A 20,466-nucleotide genomic window follows, 5' to 3' on the forward strand; every position below is an offset into this window, starting at 1 on the left:
TGCTTGTTATAAGTAATGTTATTTTTAACAACTATTACATGGAATTGACTTCAGGACTAATTTCATATTTATGACTTAATGTGTTTTTTGGTTACTTTTTGCTGTGAGTTTGCGCTGTATGATTGCATGAGTATTTGTATATCCGAGGAAGATAAGTAGAAATTGAATGATTGAGGGGCGACTTGGTCAATTTAACATGCATGCAGTACTACTGATCACATGCTTTTTTCTTGTCCATTTCAAGGTGTCACACTGAGCGGTTGTCCTTTTTTTTCCTAGTATTTATGAAATATTTAATTATTTATTTAATTGTAAATGGAAATCGAATAATTCAGGGGTGATTTGGTCAATTTACTTGCATGCACAAATGGTCACGTTCTTTTTTCCTTCCCTTGTCAATTTAAAGGCCAAGGTTCTGTTCGGTTTGGTCTAGGTTCAAAACCGCTAGTTCTGTTTTTATAAACTATAGAATCCCTAATTCTAACCGTAGCTTTTAAAGCTACGGTTCCAAGCTCGGTTCCAACATAGCTCGATTCCGTCGGCTCAAAATACACTGGCCTGATTAATTAAAAAAATATAAAAATTATAGATATATACTTTAATTTTAAAAATAAAAATAGAATCCGAACCCGACGGCTCGGCTCCTGCTCGATTCGGCTTCGTATTAACTCATAAGACCTTAACCGAACCTTAAAGCCCTGCTCAGCTTTTCGGTTTGGAACCGAATCGTTATTACTGCTCCCTGCTCGCCCTAATAGTGTCGTATGGTTTGATTCTACGCTCAAACCGAACCTAATCGTGTCATATGTATATATATATATATATATATATATATATATATTAATGGCTTTTTGTTTTTCGTGATTCGTGAGCTCCCTACACCTCAGATCTCAACCACCCTGCTCGCTTCCTTTAGTTTTAGGCTTTGAAAACCACTCGCTCGGTTTTATAAACTATAAATCGAAAACCGAACTGTAGTCTTAGCGTTCTAGTTCTGGGTGTCTCTGGCTCCAATACAGCCTGCCTTGTTCTCGCTTTCTAAATAATTTTGGTCCGATTAATTAAAATATATAAAAAAATTATATTATATATACTTTTTATTTAAAAATAAAAATAGAACCTAATTGGCGCTCTGTCCCGGCTCGACGGCCGATTTTCAATTCATAACCTCAACCCGTAGAACCCTTAAAGCCTTTTGCTGAGGTTTCGGTTTGAACCGAAAACTGTTTTTAGCTGGCTCCAGATCAATTTCAATAGCTGGTTCCTTGGTTTGATTATACTGGCTTGAAGTGAACTGAGGTCTCGGTTGCCTACCCACAACACCACCCATTTTTCCACTCTCTCTCTCTCTCTCTCTCTCTCTCCTCCCTCCAATATATATATATTATAATGTCTTGAGTGGTTCCCAGGCCACCACATCTTCTGGATATACTAATGTCTTCTCTATGTTTTTTTTCTCATTTTAACTAATTTATATTTCTATTTTAACTAATTTATATGAATTAAAAAAATAATTAAAATTAATTAGTAATATATAATTTATAAAAAAATAATATTAATTTTTCAATATAACCCTAGTTTAAAATATAATTTAATAAAATGTGCAATTGAATATAATTTATATTAAAAATTATAAAAATATATTAAATATAAGAAAATAAATTAAAAAAAAAAAATCTAATGCTTCATAAATTTTCTAAATAAACCAGTAAAAATTATTAACAAAAAGCCAAAGGAAGTATATTATATTGTACATATATATATTATATATTTACTAATAATAACATTTTTATTTATTTATTATTTACTTATTTTTTTAACAATTAAATCAATAAATAGATTTATTGCTTTTATTTAAATTTATAAAATAGTATATTATTCAGAATATCATATATATATATATATATATATATTATACTTGTTAATAATAACAATTTTTCTGTATTATTTTGTCTATTTTAATTATATTTTGTTTTTTTTTCCCATACATATATAAATATAGACATGATTTTGTGTATTTTAATTTTAATTTTAATTTTTATTATTTTCCATACATACATGCAATATATATATATATGTGTGCGCGCGCGCCTGCCTATGTATATAATTTTTTTTATTGTTTGTATGTTTTATCATTAGTTATTATTTTATTAAATTTATCTAATAATATTATTGTTTGGTTAGTTTTTCTTTCTTTTTTTTTTTAATTCTTTGTTATGGTCACATATATTGGTTCAACACTTGTTACATTTGTTGGCAATGCCATGAAAAGATCTTATAATTAATTAACCTATACATACATTGTGATTGAATTGTTCTTTGCTGATAGTCTCCAACTATGTTGAAAAAAATTTACATCATTTAAAATGAGAAAAGATCACACAAAACACATCCAAAACAAAAGTGTCATTAAATAAAAAAAAATAATAGGCAACTAAAATGATCTTTTATTAAAAAATTAGAAGAAAAAATCTTGTTAATATTTTATCAGTGACACTTTTGATGGATGACAAGTGGTTATGGTTTGTTAGTTTAATTTTTAATTTTTATTTTGATTGATATATAGATTTAAAATTAAAAAAAAAATCTAAAAAAACACAATGCAAAACTAGAACTAGTAATTCAGCTTCTGCGGAAAAATCATATTTAATTATACTCAAAATTAATGATGTCCTACATCTAATTTGTGCTATTTATCTTTCATAACTAACTCAAAATCTTATTTTCCCTTCACTTTTTCTTTTTATTTTTCTTTCTTTTTCCTCTTCCGCATTTGAGCATCACACGCTCCCAAACGTTTTGCCCTAAAAAATTTTTAATTACTTCAATACCAACTCATCATTAATCAAAATTTAGGGATCTAACATAAGGAGTTAATTCATACACAATGACAAAACTGTAATATTTTTCTAAAACCAAGTTAATTTAATAGTTAGCTTCTTCTTCAAAGTAATAATAATGATGATGCAAAGGTCTATATACTTCTGTGAAGTGGTTTATTGGTTGATTGAAAGGAAAAGTTTTGTGTTTGTCTTCTTAGGTAGTATAAGGGTGAGATTGTTATATACTAACTTAATTAGGCTTGGCTTTATGATTATTCTTCTTCTTCTATCTTCTTCTTCTTGGGATTGTTCTTCAAAGTATAATAATGATGTAAAGGTTTATTATACATCTGTGAAGTGGTTTGTTGGTTGATTGAAATTAAGGAGAAGCTTTATGTTTGTCTTTTTAGGTATAAGGGTGATGAGATTGTTATTTATGGACTTAAGACTTGGCTTTATGATGGTTATACTTCTTCTTCTTCTGAGAAGATCAAGATGGTGACTACGGTTTGAGCTATTTCATGTTCATGCAAAGCATATAAGTGTTTGGCTTAAGTGTCTTATTCTTTTTTGTTTATTGGAGAAATTTAGTAAACATTAAACATGTAACTGGTTTTACATATCTATTAATTTATATTGCTTGAATAAATGAATCAGTGTTGGAGAAGTTGTTTTCATTACCTCACATAAAAAGCTCAAAAAATTTTATATGTTTAATATGAGTAATGTTATCTTTAAAAACTAAGTTTACATGAAATACTTCAGAATTCATTAATCATCACTAATTTATTTTTAAGAATTTTAAATTACACTTATGTCTGTTTAATTAGGACCATTAAAAAATAAAATGAAATGAAATAAAATGAGTTTTTGCTTGTGTAAGGGAATCTATAAAATCAAAATACAAACTCTAAGTTATGTGTACTTATTCATTGTGAATGTGTTACTTTTCAAATTAATTCCTTTTTTTTTAATTTTTTTAAATTTATTTACATGGATGTCCCAAGTTGACGTGGTTTTTTAGTTGGACGGTGTTCGGTTTTTGGTTACTTTTTTGTGTGAGTTTGCGCTGTAGGATTGTATGGGTATCATTTTCGAGATCCGAGAAATTGAATGCTTGAGGGGTGATTTGGTCAATTTCACATGCATACATTACTATTGGTCACATGCTTTTCTTTCTCTTATTCATTTGCAAGGCGTAAGATTGATGGAGAAGTTGTCCATTTTTGTTTTCCTGGCATTTTATAAAATTTTTATTTAATTGTGAAGTGCAATCGAATAATCTCAGGGGTGTCGAGTCAGCTTTCACACCACCCATTTTCTCCCTCTTTCTCAATATCAAATACTATTATATATATATATATCTTATAATGCTTTCAGTGGATCCACCACCACCTCTCCTGGAGAAATGCTAAAAATCCTCTCTCATAATTTTTTTTATTGTCCATTTTAATTAATTTATATTAGTTAAAAAAATTTATTAAAATTAGTTAATATTTAAAATTAAAAAAATTATATAGATTTTTAAAATTATTCTCATGTAAAATATAATTTATTAAAATATATAGTGAGTACCTTTCTAATTTTTTACTTGTCCATTTAAAAAATTTAGAAAATTTAGATGAATTCTCACTTTCTCGTGTGAATGTATCCGCATTTATGCTTCTCATGTTAAGAAGTCCAATGCATGGGGCTGATTACTCTTTTAAATGTATATCATCAATAAATTGTAGACAATAACAATTATAAGTGAACCATTCTTTGTGAACCATATATGCTAAACTGCATTGCAAAAATTTATTCTTGAAAATGTAAAGAATTCCTATTTTATTGTTTCGGTGCAACTGGTGTTCTATGATAATTAACACCATAAAAAATATGAAAACCTAAGAATTTGTCAAGATGTCGTCAGAAGGAGCGCTTGTGTGAGGTAACATAACTTGATCAACTAACAAGGACACTAACAGTCTGCAAGAAAGATATTTCCTTCAGTGTTTGTTTATACAATGGTAAACTTAATTATTAGTCCTTTCATAAAACTATTTGTGATGCAGATCAAAAATGCCTTTCAAATACAAATAACTGAAAAAGGCTTGAATATCAATATATTCAAAGAATAAAAGTTATTATGTGAATAATGATTTATTAAACCTCAGGTAATATATTCAAGTTGTCCATACCTTCATAATCTCCATAAAAGCAGGAGTACCATCTTAAAGCCTGTATATCACATCCATACCTTGTCACTTGAAGATGATAAATACCTTCAAATCCTCTTTGATATTCCGTGAAAGCACAAAACAAAATCAGATTAAAACACACCCCAAAAACAACAAAACTACGTTAGAGGAAGCAGATAAGATGACTAACTAACAATAGCCATAAAAACAAGCAGGTACACTGGTGTTTATTGGTTCATAAAAAATAACCCCTGAGATACTCAACCTATCAATTTACATAAAGCTTAATTTTATGAAAAGATGTTTAATGTATGCTTGCCTTTGTGTGTTCAAAACGCATTGGTATATATACACATATAAACCACTAGTCAACAAAAGTACAGTCTGAACATCAAAAACCTCAAATCTCAGATAATTTTAGCTTACACTTTATATCAGCATAAATGAACACTGGAAACCTTAAAAACAAGCCTTGCCAAGAAGAAAAGATTTACAGGCCACAATCTTGTAACTCGTAAGGTACTACTTATCTTGAACAACTATCAAGAAAATACAATGTTGCTTTTCTAGAATGTACTAACTCATGTCAACCTAAATTGTACAGAAATATGGATGAGAATCATAATTAGTATAGTGGAATTCACAAGACGTTGAATTGCCTATCTTTTTCTTCAAGAAAATACAGGGGGAGAGAACCACACCTAATCACTAATCAAGAGAGTGAAACCTAGAATGAGACCACTCTGAACTCTGAGAATGAAATGAGACATAGTCCAATGAAAAGTGTCCGTATAATTTAAATAAAAAAATTATCCAAACCCAAATAAACCACAAAATCATCACTTGTTATAAGAACAGAATTCCAATACTAACAAATATAAAATTTAAACATATGACCTCAATAAAATTAAGAAAAATAAAAACTTAATGGGGTAATATATATATATATATATAAATTGATGTGTCATGTAGTTAAATCCCCTAAATTGAACAATACTAGAATTGGAGTATTCAAAAAATAATACAAACTTAACGCTTTTAGGTATACCATAAATTAAAGCATTCATTAGCAATTAGTTGCAGGACACAAATACATAAAGCCATGGAAATGTGGTAAAGAGCACACAAACTGGCTAAAATACTTCAGACTTATCTTAGAATATTCTGATAAATGTGGATGATAGACTTAAAACGCATGCATGCATGCAACATCATGATCATTGCCTGATAAACGGGTTTATCTACAAATATGATTGACCTGATAAATGCGGTCATTTACAATCACCCAAAAAAATATGAATGGAACTAAGATTCGTGATCATGGGAAACATGCACACACATGCATGCACGCACAAACTACTCATGATCACTGTAACGGGGTTATCTACAATTATTCACAAAAAAAAATAAAAATAAAAATAAAAATAAAATAAAATAAATAAATTTGTGGGAACAAAACAAAGGTTCAGGATGAAGGAAAACGGTCATGCACATGACAAACAATATTCATGTTCCACGTGCAATAAATGGTGGGTTATTATTATTCACAATTTCTCAGTAGAAATGAAACAAAGAATCATGATGGAATGCATTAAAAATGAAGGGAGAAAGCCCCAGTAATATATCAAGCAACATAGACCAGCATTAGCTAATTAAAAGACAAAAAGAACAAACTACATAGCAGGATAGTGGGAAGTTCTCAACTCTTGATTCTTGAGTCAAGATACCACATAATTTAACATGATAAAATCACAAACCTGTACACTGCTGTTGACCGGACTGGCCACAAAAAGCGTAGTAGACCTTGTTGTGTTCTCATTTAAGACAAAGCTAACCGCCTCCTCGCCCTCTGAGTATAAAATGCACCGTCACCAAATCAAGAACCAAGGCTATGCAATTCCATGAGAATAAAAGAAGTAGCAAAAACATAAATAAATACATAAAGGAAGGTGTAAACAGTTCACCCTTGAAGAAGGGCATCCCAGACCAAGTCCAGGGAGTCGATTCTGCTCTATGAAAAAAATACATACTTGATGCAAAACTGCAAAACCATTGAATCAAAACCAAACTCGTGATGCAGAAGCTCAGCAAGAGCATTGCCAAAGATATTCCTCAACACTCACAAGAACTCCTCCCTTCATGTCTCCTTCCCACTCTCGATCAAACCTAAAACCACTCATTCTCCTAAAAGAATTAACACAGATCTTTAAGTAACATTCAAAGATGAAAACCCAAAAATAAAATTAAAAAAACAAATAAATAAATAAAAAGGAAATCCGATCATTTCAGGTTAAACATAAATCCGGGAATCAAAGAAACGAGTTCAAGAAGGAAACCCTTAAACCCAAGAGCATCATAGTGTTAAGATTTGATTGCAGGTATGTGCGACAGGAGCATTGGAGGCAACAGCTGGCGAAGGTCATCAAGTATGGAGTGCAAGGCCTTAGTCTCATACAAACTAGGAGACCTTGTGTGTTATAGTTGGAGAAAATAGAAAAAGCTGTAAATTAGGAGGTTGTAAATTAAAAAAGTTATTTTTGGTAGTTATTCAAAATTAGGATGATTTTTTTGATTTGTTAGAATAATTTTCTGATTTGTTTGGATCCCATAAATTGTGGGATTAATTTAGGGTTAATGTGTGTATATATGCGCTGCCCATTGTACTCCAAAAATCAAGAAATCAATTCCAATTCTTCTCACACTTTCTATTATGGTACCAGAGCTTTAGGCTCTTCTCTTCTTTGTTGGGATTCTTTTTTCTTCTTCGAGTAGCCTTCATTGTTGCAGTTTCTCGTCTAACAAGTCCTTCATCACAGAATTGTTTTTTTTGTTTTCCAAATTCTAATTGAATTCATGGCAATATCAAAGATATCTGAATCTTATGTTTTGAATAAATCGGAAGAATCTGTCCGGTCCCAGCACCAAGGAGAACTTCAGAGTATTCAGGCAGCATATCGACTTAATGGAAGGAAGTATCTTAAGTGGTCTCAATTGGTTCGAACCATTCTCAAAGGCAGAGGAAAAATCAGCCACACCAACCCGGATAGGAATGATCCACTTTTTGAAGCATGGGATGAAGAAGACTCAATGATTATGGCGTGGCTATGGAACTCGATGATCCCAGAAATCAGCGATACATGCATGTTTTTGTCAACCGCAAAAGAGATTTGGGATGCAATTCAGCAAACCTACTCCAAGGCAAAGGATGCTGCCCAAGTTTATGATGTGAAGGTGAAAAACAATGGTCGCAAAGCAAGGGAACAAGAATGTTACAAAATATGCAAATCAATTGAAGTCTCTTTAGCGTGAGCTCGATCACCATAGGGTGATTAAAACTAAATGTCCAGATGATGCTGCAATTCTCAAAGAATTCATTGAACAAGACCGGATCTATGATTTTTTGGTAGGACTCAATCCTGAGTTTGATCAAGTTAGGATTCAAATTCTTGGAAAACCGTAAATTCCTCGCTTTAATGAAGTTGTTGCAAAAATCCGGAGTGAGGAAAGTAGAAGGGGACTAATGCTTGATTCCCCGAGCAATGATGTCTCGGTCATGGTGGCGTGATGGTAACAGCAATCTCACCGTAGAAGCATCGAAGAACAAAAAAATTCAGAAAAATGGGAAGTTAGGATAAGGAGGACCTCAAAATCGTGATAACTCGTGGTGCAGTCTATTGTAAAAAAAGTCACGGCATACCAAGGATAGGTGTTGGAAACTCCATGGCAAGCCACCAAGTCATGAATGGACACCAAGAGAGGAACAAACAAGGGCTAGAAGACATGCAAATGTTGCTGCAAGTCAAGAAACAATAGCATTTCCACAAGAATCTAGTGGATTCAACCATGAAGATATTGAAAGATTAAAGACTGTCATCAATAGCCTGGAAAAATCCTCAGGTACTTGTTCCTTGGTGTCTTCAGGTGAGTCTCCTTTTTCTACTCTTGGGTCATGGAACCAGGTGCACCAAACCATATGACCAACTCACCTATTTTCTTCCTAAATTACACCGCATGTCCAAGTAATAGAAAAATTGCCACAACAAATGGTTCCTTAATAACCGTGGCTAGTGTAGGAGATATTAGAATAAATTCATCACTCACCTTAAAAAATGTTCTTCATGTTCCAACTCTGTCTACCAATCTTATCTCTATCCAAAAATTTACCCAAGACTCAAGATGTAATGTGATTTTTCATCATGATTGTTGTGTATTTCAGGACAAGAATTCAAGGAGGATGAATGGACGTGCTAGAGAAAGGAACGGCCTCTACTACCTTGACATATCATCCCGATCCGACATTAACAAGGGCAGCAGTCTACCTTATTCTCTAATAACCAACCGTTCTTCCTCTAACAAAGGAAAATTTTGGCCTTATCATCATCGCCTTGGCCATCCCTTATTTAGAGTTTTACAAATCTTGTTTCCTTCTTTGTTTCAAGGTCTTGATGTAGGACAATTTCATTGTGAGATGTGTGAACTAGCTAAACACAAGCATGTCTCATTTCCATTCAGCAATAAAATAAGTATTTTTCCTTTCCATCTTATTCATAGTGATATTTGGGGGTCTTCTAATATTCCAAATGTTTCTGGGGCAAGATGATTTGCTTCATTCATTGATGATTGTACTCGTGTTACATGGGTGTTCTTGCTTAAACAAAAGTCTGACGTCAGTCGTGTACTTCCTAATTTCTTTTCCTTGATAGAAAACCAATTTGGAGTCAAAATCAAGAGATTTAGGCATCCAATGCCAGGGATTATTTCAATCGAATTAGTCCCTACTTTGAGGAAAAAGGAATAGTGCATGAGTCCTCTTGTGTTAACACCCCTCAGCAAAACGGAGTGGCAAAAAGGAAAATGGGTCACCTACTCGAGACAACTAGGGTCTTGTTATTTCAAAAACAAGTACCAAAGTCTTTTTGGGGGGAAGCAGTCCTTATTTCCACACATTTAATCAATCGATTGCCAACTAGAGTCCTAAAATTTCAACCACCTTTTACCCTCACCTACAAATCACAAATAACTTTGTTCATCAGATATTTGGTTGTGTGTCCTATGTTCACATTAATAGTCACAATAGGGGAAAACTAGACCCAAGGGCTCTTAAATGCATCTTCGTCGGATATTCCTCCACACAAAAAGGGTACAAATGTTATCATCCTCCCTCCAAGAGATTTTATGTTTCCATGGATGTGACTTTTCATGAACAAGAGTCCTATTTCCCTCATTCTTATCTTCAGGGGGAGAGTTCAAAAAGAGAATATAAGGATAGTTGGGGATTTGATGATTTTCCTAGTACCATCACTCAATCAAAAGACAACGCCACTACCATCACACCTGAACCTCAACCTACAAAACCAATACACAAGTCAAGCCTAACCGAGAGTCCAAGTCCAATCCTTCCTTCACCAATTGAACCTAAACCAGTCCAAGACCAATCTGTCCTTGAAGATGTAAGATTTGGGAAGAACAAAGTGTTTACAAGGCAGACGATGGCTGCTCCTGGACCTAGGCACAATCAAGTAGCCAATCCGAAACCCAACAATAATGAGGTCACATCTTCTGACTCACTCTGAATTCTACTTACCAACCAAAATAGACCATCAAAAGGATGATCAGAACCTTCCCATAGCAATTAGGAAATGAACCAGAGAATGTACCAAATGCCCATTGTACCCTCTTGCAAATTACATTTCATTCAAACACTTCTCACCCACAAATAAAGCCTTCTTTGTCAACCTAAACATTACTGTCATTCCCACCAATCTATCCGAGGCATTATCCAATGAAAAATGGAAACAAGCCATGAATGAAGAAATAGAGGCCCTTGAGAAGAATAGAACATGGGAGTTAGTAAAGCTACCTGAAGGAAAAAAGGCGGTGGGATATAAGTGGGTATATACAGTCAAATATAAAGCAGATGGGTTAATTGAAAGACATAAGGCGAGACTCGTGGCTAAGGGTTATACTCAGACCTACAATATAGATTATCTTGAGACATTTGCTCCAGTTGCAAAGATGAATACAGCGAGAATCTTATTATCATTGGCAGCAAATTATGGCTGGGCTTTGGAGCAATTTGATGTGAAAAATGCTTTTCTTCAGGGAGATTTGTCGGAGGAGATCTACATGGATGTTCCACCAGGTTATGAGAAAAAATTGACTGGACATACAGTATGTAAGCTGAAGAAAGCCTTGTATAGGCTCAAGCAATCCCCACAAGCGTGGTTTGGAAGATTTGCAAAAGTCATGATTGCTATGGGTTATAAACAGAGTCAAAAGGATCACACTCTGTTCATTAAACATTCAACTTCAAGAGGAGTCACAGCACTTCTAGTCTATGTGGATGATATAATTGTGACAGGTGATGACGATAAAGAAAAACAGCTTCTAAATCACTGCTTGGCTAAAGAGTTCGAGATCAAAGCCCTTAGAAAACTAAAATACTTCCTTAGAATTGAGGTTGCTCATTCCAGGAAGGGTATCTTCATTTCCCAACAGAAGTATGTGTTGGATTTACTAAAGGAAACTGGTAAGATGGCGTGCAAACCTGTTGCCACTCCCATTGATCCGAATCTCAAGCTTGGTCTAGCTAAGGAAGATGCTGCAGTAGACAGAAAGATGTATCAATGTCTAGTAGGGAAGTGCACTGCGTTTGCTCTCATCCCCTCACAAAAACACCACAAGATGGATGAAAAGTTAGAGAAGTGCGTGTTTGTAGGCTATTGTGCAGAGGCCAAGGCTTACAAGCTCTACAGTCCGATCACCAGCAAAGTAATAACTAGTAGAGATGTGTTTCATGAGGGATCTCATTGGAAGTAGGAGACAAGTGTTCAAAGTGGGCCAGTGATTGCTGTTAAGATGCAAGTAATTATCTTGCTGAAACTATTATCAATTCAACGTCAAATTTAGACAACAATGGAGCAAACTCGTGATGTGGTTTGGAATTGTCAAGAGAGTTGAAGATTACAAACTACACCCACCGATGGGTCCCTCCAAGAAAAGGCAAGTTGTTGATAGATGTGTATAGCACTTGCACATTTGTGTGTGATCCAATTAAATATGCAAAAGCAGTGAAGCATGAGGCTGGCAGAAGGCCATGGATGCAGAGATATCGGTAATCACAACAAACACCACCTGGGAGCTATCCGAGTTACCACCTGGGAAGAGAGCAGTGGGTCTCTCATATGGGTCTATAAAACGAAATGCATTGATGATGGTCAAGTACAAAAGCTAAAAGCCAGACTCGTAGCAAAGAGGTATTCTCATCAATAAGGAGTTGATTACAACAAGGTTTTCTCACCGGTTGCCGAACTAGAAACTGTGAGGATTGTGCTTGCATTGGCAGCACATGTAGGCTAGCTTTGTATTCCATTTCAATGTGAAGTCACCTTCCTCGAATGGGAAAATTGAGGAGAAAGTATTCATTATTCAACAGGAGGGCTATACAATCAAGGGAGAAGAACATCTGGTCTACAATTAAGAGTAAGAACGAGCATACTCTTTACAAGAAAGGACTTGAAAATGGAGAGATCCTGCTTATAAGTTTGTATGTTGACGACATAATCTATACAAGCTATTCCTGCTCTTCTGAGCAATTCAAATCCGACATGATGAACATCTTATTAGGGTTATTAGAACACCGCGACATGTTACATGTATTAGTGATGTTACTCCTTTTCCCACACCTTCTAATATATAACTATTGATCATCAATAAACAACAACCTTCTTCCTCTACATGGTAATGAGCCTTAAAGGGTAACACCAATTCACTCACGATCCTTAACGCCGATGCAGCTCGGATTCCCGCCTAAAGCTCCTCCTTCCGACATCAGCAACATCATCAACAATGCCGACGTCGCTATCATCAACCAAGATTCGCCACCCTACAAGCTAGATCCAAAGCAATCTTCTCCTTGCCTTCAATCATCTCTAGATCCGGTCATCTCTTCCTAGATCCGGCCTAATTCTTGTATTCTCTCAAGATCTGGCTATCTCCTCATAAATCTGGCCATCCTCATTCTTGTCTTTCCCATTATAATCCTCTCAAGATCCGACCACCCACAACCTAGATCCGTCATTTTACAAACAAGATCCGATCATCCATTCCGTGCCATCAATCTTCACAAACCTGTAGACATAAGGTTTGAAGTCTCCTAAAAAACAAACAAAAAAACAACAATAAACAAAAAAACAAAAAAACAAACAAAAATATCAATTTTCTTTCTTCCTCTATTCCGTCATATATATATTTCTATATATAATTTTTGTTTCTTCTTTTCATGTTTGTTTTTTTCTCCTTGTTCAAAAATATTAAGGTTTTTCTTTTAAGGAAACAAATATATATTAAGTTGTTGTACTTTCAGATGGTATCTTACTAGATATTGTACTCATCATGTCTAATATTAAAAAACATAGTGTTTCTACTACTGTCTCTTCAATTTCTCCTATCTTCTCCACTTCACAGGGATCAGCGAGATTCCATCATTACCATCAATGTCGTTGCTCGTGCTCCTCTCAAACTTACTTTTACAAATTATGTTGCATGACGTGCTCAATTTAACTCTTTGTTAATTGGGTATGGTCTCGTTGAGCTTTTGTTGATGGCACACATCCATGTCCATCTACATCGTTACAAAGTACTCGATTCCACTTCATCTGCACTCTAATCCACCTTTGCACTGGGTTGGTCAAGTTCAATTATTTTTAATACCATCATTGAATTAGTCTCGTCCTACTTAGTACCATTTATTGCATCCTCTTCCTCTCGCATGTGATGCTTGGAAAATCTTGGAAAAAACTTATGCCTCCCCGTCTCGTGGTCGTATCATGGAACTTCGCAGTCGTCTTGCTAACCTCTCACAGGGCACTTAGACGATCACTGCCTATATGCAGAGACATCGTAACCTGGCAGTGACATCGTAACTCAGTACGACTCCTTCACTCTTATGAACAAGCCCGCTGACTTTGATGATCTCTTAATCCACATTCTAAATTGGCTTGGTCCAAAGATACTCCAATCTATCTCATGCTCCTTTTCAAGTTTGAGATTCACCCTATCGAGATCGAGGAACTGCTTTGAAATCCCACTCAACCATGAAGACTCAATTACGACTTCGAATTCACACCAAGTTACTCCTGCCAGCTTTCACTACTTCTACTAGGCCCTCTGGATTCCAATATCAGCCCACTCATACTCCTAGACCTCAGTTTCATGGGTCATCGCCGCTAGGTCTCGACTTCATCATTTCACTCACCCGCAGATGGGGACTCGTCCTCCCATCGCATCACCTTGGTCAACACCACAGAGATATCTTGGTAAGTATCGATATGTGGCAATCGTTGATCACTCGCAGCCTCAGCCACAAGCTAACATGGCTACTTATTATTTGCACGTTACTTCATCCGACTCGGGTACTTGACTGCGTGCTTCACACCACATCACCAATGATCTAAGCACTCTCTTTGCATTCCCTTATTCCGATTCTCGACAAGCATTGTTCTCGGTGATGGTACATGTCTTTACATCGCTTACTCTGCACTATATATTTACCCATCTCTTTTACAACACTTATTTTTAGATAAATTTTTACATGTCCCAGACTATGTCTATAAATCTACTCCCGCCTTTGTGTGCTACTTATGATGTGATCTGCTGCATTTGTTGATGATTGCTTTCAAGCTGCAAGACTCTGCATACGGGGACAGCTATGGTTACGAGTCACGCCATGATGGTGTTTATCTTTTCGCCAAATTATCTTCTCACTCATCCACCACCCACTGATGTTAAGCTTTTATCATCGTCACGTGTCATCTTCTCTTTTGCAATGGCACAAACAGTTTAGGGCCATCCTTCCATTAAACTTCTTAAAAAATGTTGTCTTCGCTTAATGTTTCTTTTTCTTCAATCTGCTTTCAAAAACTTCTCTTGTTCTTTCTTGCAATATTAATGAAAGTCACAAGCTTCCATTTCCTTCGCCTTCTGTTACCTCTTCTGCTCCTCTTGATGTTATTTATTCCGATGTTTGACTTCACCTATTCTTTCTGTTGATAGCTATAAATACTAAGTTATATTTCGTGAATCACGCTACTCAAATATATTTGGTTTTATCCCCTTCAAAAATAAATTTGATATTTACTGCTTTTATTACCTTTAAAGCTCTTGTTAAAAATTATTTCTCTTCCACTATCAAAACCTTGTTTACAGACAATGGCGGAGAATATGTTGCTCATCGCTCACTCCTTTCCACTAGTGGCATCACACATCTCACCACTCCACCACATACTACGATACACCTAAACATAATGGCTTCTCTCAACGCACGCCACCGACACATTGTTGAAACTGACCATGCACTATTACATCGTGCCTCTCTCCCAACAACATTTTTGGTCCTATGCATTTGCTTACAACTGATATATCTCATTAATTGAATGCCAAAGAAGAACCTCTCTTTTTTGTCCCTTCCAAAAGCTCTTCAACAAACAGGAGTTGTCCGCTAAATTTTGAGTTTTTGGTTATCTTTGTTTTCCATGGTTACACCCTTACAGTTCTCACAAACTATCTCCTCGATCTCATCCTTGTCTCTTTCTTAGTTATTCTCTCACTCAGAGTGTTTTTCTATGCTTTGATCTTTTTTATCATCATGTTTTCGTTTCGAGACATGTTCAGTTTGTTGAACATGAGTTTCCATATCCATCTTACCAATCCTCCACCCCTGACTCCCCACTCAATACTACCCTCAGTAGCTTCCCTGCACTCACAATTATCTCTGGCTCACTGCTCGGGCGCCAAGTGATCCGACACTTCCTTCTCCATTTACATCACAAGTGGCTGCCACGGGTGTCGAGCGTGTCTTATCCGATGCTTCGCCAAACACTCGCTACTATTCCTCCTGCTTCTCCTACTCTTGATACCTCTAACTTGAGCCCACACCTTAATCTCGTGGAATTCTCATCCCTATGATCACTAGGGCTCAAGAATTCCATCGTGAAAAAACTAACCCCAAATATGGTCTTTTATAATCAGTAGTTTTTGGTGACATTGAGCCTTTCAACTGTCTCCCTCAAGCAATGCGAGAATCCATCGTGAAGCAAAGCCATGCAGGATGAGTATCACGCTTTTCTTCGGAATAACACTTCGGACCTTGTTTCTCCGGATCCAACACAAAATGTTGTTGGCAACAAGTGGTTTTTCCGCATCAAATGTCATCCTGATGGCTCTATTAACAAAATACAAAGGCCCGACTAGTTGCAAAAAGATTTCATCAGCGTCCTGGCATCGATTTTCATGAGACCTTTAGTCCGGTTATCAATCCTAATACCATCCATACACTATCGCTGGCCTCTTAAACAACCTGGACGTCCATAATGCCTTTCTTAATGGGCATCTTCATCGAAGAGGTGTTTATGGAACAACCACAGGGTATGATTGATCCTCAAATCCCTCACCATGTCTCTCGCTTACGCAAAGCTTTCTATGGTCTTAAAAGCAGCTCAGCGTGCTTGGTATAAATGAGTGACGAGCTTTTCGCATTCTTGGTTTTTGTTACGTCTCGGATGATATCTCACTATTTATTCTTATCCAGAATCATCACATAATCTACTTTATGGTATATGTGGATGATGTTATTATTATAGCCAGTGATTTATTCTTGGTCAACCATATCATTCATCAGCTGCTTGCCAAGTTTTGTATAAAAGACCTTGGCACTCTTACTACTTTTGTGGTATTAAAGTTCTTCCAACTTCTACTGGTTTACTTCTTACTTAGCACAAGTACCTTATTGATCTCCTTTTGCGACATAACATGCTTGATTCCAAACCATTTCCTACACCTATTACTGTTGGTGCCTCATTATCCATATCTGATGGATCTCTAGCTACTAATCCCACTCATTTTTGACTGTGTCATTAGTGGTCTTCAATATCTTCGCACGACTTCGCCTCCGGACATTTCTTATCGCTGTGAAAACTTTCTCAGCTCATGCATGCCCCATCTAAAAACTCATTTGTGCTGTTGTTAGCGTCTTCTTCAATATCTTAATGGCACTCGAAAATCTTGGGATTCACTTGTTATCCCGACACGCCTCTTACACTTCATGGTTACTCGGATGCTGATTAGGTTGGTGATCCTAATGACCGTACTTCTACTGGAACTTATGTTATGTTTCTTTGTTTCAATCTAGTTTCTTGGCGTTCCACCAAACAACACATCGTTGCCCGCTCTTCTACTTAAGTCGAGTATCATGCTATTGCTATTCTTCAGCTGAGAGTTAGCAATGGATTCTATCCCTTACTGAGCTTAAGATCCTTGTGTTACATGTGCCTATTATCTACTTAGATAATCTTGGGGCTACTTATTTGTGTGCTAATCCAGGTCTTCCACACTTGAGATGAAACATTTGGGTCGTTGATTACCACTTTGTTCGTGATCTTGTTCGCTCTTCAACACTTTTTCATTGTTTATGTCTCTTTTGTCGATCAACTCTGCGATGCTCTCACCAAGCTTCCCCATGGCCTAAACTATGTGTTGTCACAAGATTGGTGTTCGATGAAAGTACACCATCTTGAGGGGTATATTAGGGTTTATTAGAACACATGTACATGTTACATGTCTGAGTGATATTATTCCTTTACCCACACCTTGTAATATATAACTATTGATTACCAATAAACAACAACCTTCTTCCTCTACACACCTTTGAAATATCTGATCTTGGTGTAATGAATTACTTCTTAAGCTTAGAAGTGAAGCAAGAACCTAAAGGGATATTCATTAGGGCAGTAAAGGTTATGTGAGGACTGTCTGTCTTTACTCAATATGAAGGATTGCAAAACCCGAGAGGGAGGGAATGTATAAAGACATGCCCCTCGCAGATAGTATTCACTATCAGCTTGGTTTCCCCATTTTTCGTGCGTGAGGAGATCAAGACACAGACCTCATGGCTATGAAGGATTGCAAACTGTGAAGACTCAATAGGGAGTAAATGAAAAAGTGGAAAGCTGATGTCTGTGATGAGTTCATTAATGCAAGAATGTATAGAAGTTTAATAGGCAAGCTACTCTATCTCACCCATCACTTGACTTGGCATAGGTTATGTTGTGAATTTCTTGTCAAGATTCATAAGCAAACCTATGAAGACACATCCGTGGCAACTAAACATGTAGTGAGATACCTTACGAGTGATCAGCTGAGCTGGGTTTATGGTATTCAAAGGGAGATAAAAATGGAACCGGAAAGCTTCTGACAAAGTGATCGGGGAGGATGTTTATCTGATCGCAAGAGCACCTCTCGGTTTGTGTTTCAAAGTCGGGTTCTAGTGTGATTTCCTAGGGTTCAAAGAAGCAAGAGATCGCTGCTCTTCCACCACTCGAGCCGAGTGCGTTCGCTACCTCTGCTACTACTGCCGCCTCCGTGATCACGTGGATTAGAAGAATTTTTGCAAGATTGTGGTATTGTTATTACATCCCCCTACTACATCTGTGGTGTGATAATCAGTTAGCAATAGCCATTGCAAAAACCTAACGCATCATGAAAGGACCAAACATATAGATGTTCGTTTCCATTTTATTCAGGGGTTAATTACATATGGAGTGATGTCACTACGCAATTGCACAACCAATTAGCAGCTAGCAGACATCTTCACCAAGGCTCTTCTAGTTGAATCTAACGCTGCTTTCGGAAGCGGCTTGATTGAAAGTATGTGCGGCAGGGGCGCGTGCAAGCGGCAGTGAAAGGTCATCAAGTATGGAGTGCATGGCCTTAGTCTCGTACAAGCTAGGAGAGCTTGTGTGTTATCTTAGTATTAATGTTTTGGTGTACTGTTTGCTTTATTATGTTAGCCTTTTGAATAGGGGAAAGCATTAAATACTTAGAAAATCTCAGACTCCATAACCAACCAATAGGCGTATAGTTTGAGTATGCGAAGTTATTGAATGGTTACTTTTTGAATATATATAATGATGAGTTATAAGCTCCAGTGGTTGGTTGGTTTCAACTTTACAAGATCCTCTCCTCTACTTTGTTCCTTTGACTGAGAACCACCCTAAGCTTCTTTGTATCTTTTACTCGAAAAATCCAATTCAGGTGTTGATTTGTTTCCTTGCGCCTCATCATATAGATCAGCGACCTTGAGATCTAACCTATTTTTCAGAGAAGAAGGAATCCATGAGACCATAAAGATCATTTTTAGCCTCGAAATCTTGGGAAGGGAGTAGTAGCACCACTAGGGTTCATGGAGAACAAAAAAGAACGAAAAGCCTTGGTGTCGAAGAAAAAGAAGCAAAGCTTGAGAGCGAGAACGAAGTGTGGCTTCTTCTGGACGGTAATCAAAGAGGTAACCAAAAAGCGCGCGGGCGATGTGGAGATTATATATAGATGAAGCGCCATGGAGATGAATCAAACGACCAGCAGTTCATCTCTTTCTAGTGGCAAATGATGTAATTACCCCTCATATTATTCAATGAAGAACTTGAATTTCTTATATTAATCGGCATGTAATTTGTTAGTCTGGTAAATATTAATGATACCTTATTGTGATCCACCAATTGGTAACTAACCATTTGCAATGCTTATCACCTCTATATATACATATATAATGATATATATATATATATATATATAATGTTGTGTTTCTATCTAAGGTGGACAATCTTGGTTGGAAACCACCAATCAGATTTATTAGAGAACTACATTGTAAGTGTAGGGATGGTAGCGGGTCGGGTCGGGTTGGGTATTACCATGCACCTGCACGCATCTCGGATACCCTCGCTTAGTATTCCCGAACCCGAACGTCGAGTTTTAAAAACTCCAACCACACCCGCACTCGATGGGTAATGCAGGTACCAGCGATATACCCCTGCCCAAATATTAAAAATTAATAAAAATATATTATTTTTATATATATCTTAAAAAGTAATTATAATTTTTATAAAAATAAAAATTATTATAAAATTACAAGATTAAACAAAGAGGGAAATAAAAACCCTAAATTGTTAAGTTGTAGAACATATTAGTATATATATATATATGATATATATATATAATATAAATATTTTAGTAATTTTAATTTCGGGTCGGGTATGGGTTCGGGTATTAGAATTCCCATACCCGCATCCTTGACCCGTTCATACAAGTCGGGTTTATCGAACCCGACCAGACCCGGTCAAATCGGGTTTTACCGTCAAACTCGGGCGGTCGGGTCGAGGTCGGTATGGGTATTATTGCCATCCCTAGGTAAGTGCATAGGTTTCAGTAAAAAAAATAAATAAATACTATATTAGTCATTTCATAAAACTATTTGTGATGCGGACCAAAAATACTTCTCTTGATTCAATCTACTGAAAGGCTTGAATATGTACAAATTCAAAGAATAAAAGTTATAGTGTGAATACCTTCGATAATTTCCATAAGAGCAGGAGTACCATCTCAAAGCCTGTATATCCATCCATCCCTTCCAAGTA

At 36.1% G+C, this 20,466-nt stretch overlaps 1 long non-coding RNA gene across 1 annotated transcript; it reads right to left on the reverse strand.

The window, feature by feature from the left end:
• Positions 1-4,573: 4,573 nt before the first annotated feature.
• Positions 4,574-6,798, reverse strand: LOC120270671. Its single transcript, XR_005539662.1, has 3 exons — positions 6,760-6,798; positions 5,003-5,097; positions 4,574-4,790 (listed from the first exon to the last, which is right to left on the reverse strand). It is a non-coding gene; the product is annotated as an uncharacterized LOC120270671 (long non-coding RNA).
• Positions 6,799-20,466: the final 13,668 nt, after the last annotated feature.

The sequence above is a fragment of the Dioscorea cayenensis genome, chromosome 10 (assembly GCF_009730915.1).
Source record: "Dioscorea cayenensis subsp. rotundata cultivar TDr96_F1 chromosome 10, TDr96_F1_v2_PseudoChromosome.rev07_lg8_w22 25.fasta, whole genome shotgun sequence".
Lineage (NCBI taxonomy): Eukaryota > Viridiplantae > Streptophyta > Magnoliopsida > Dioscoreales > Dioscoreaceae > Dioscorea > Dioscorea cayenensis.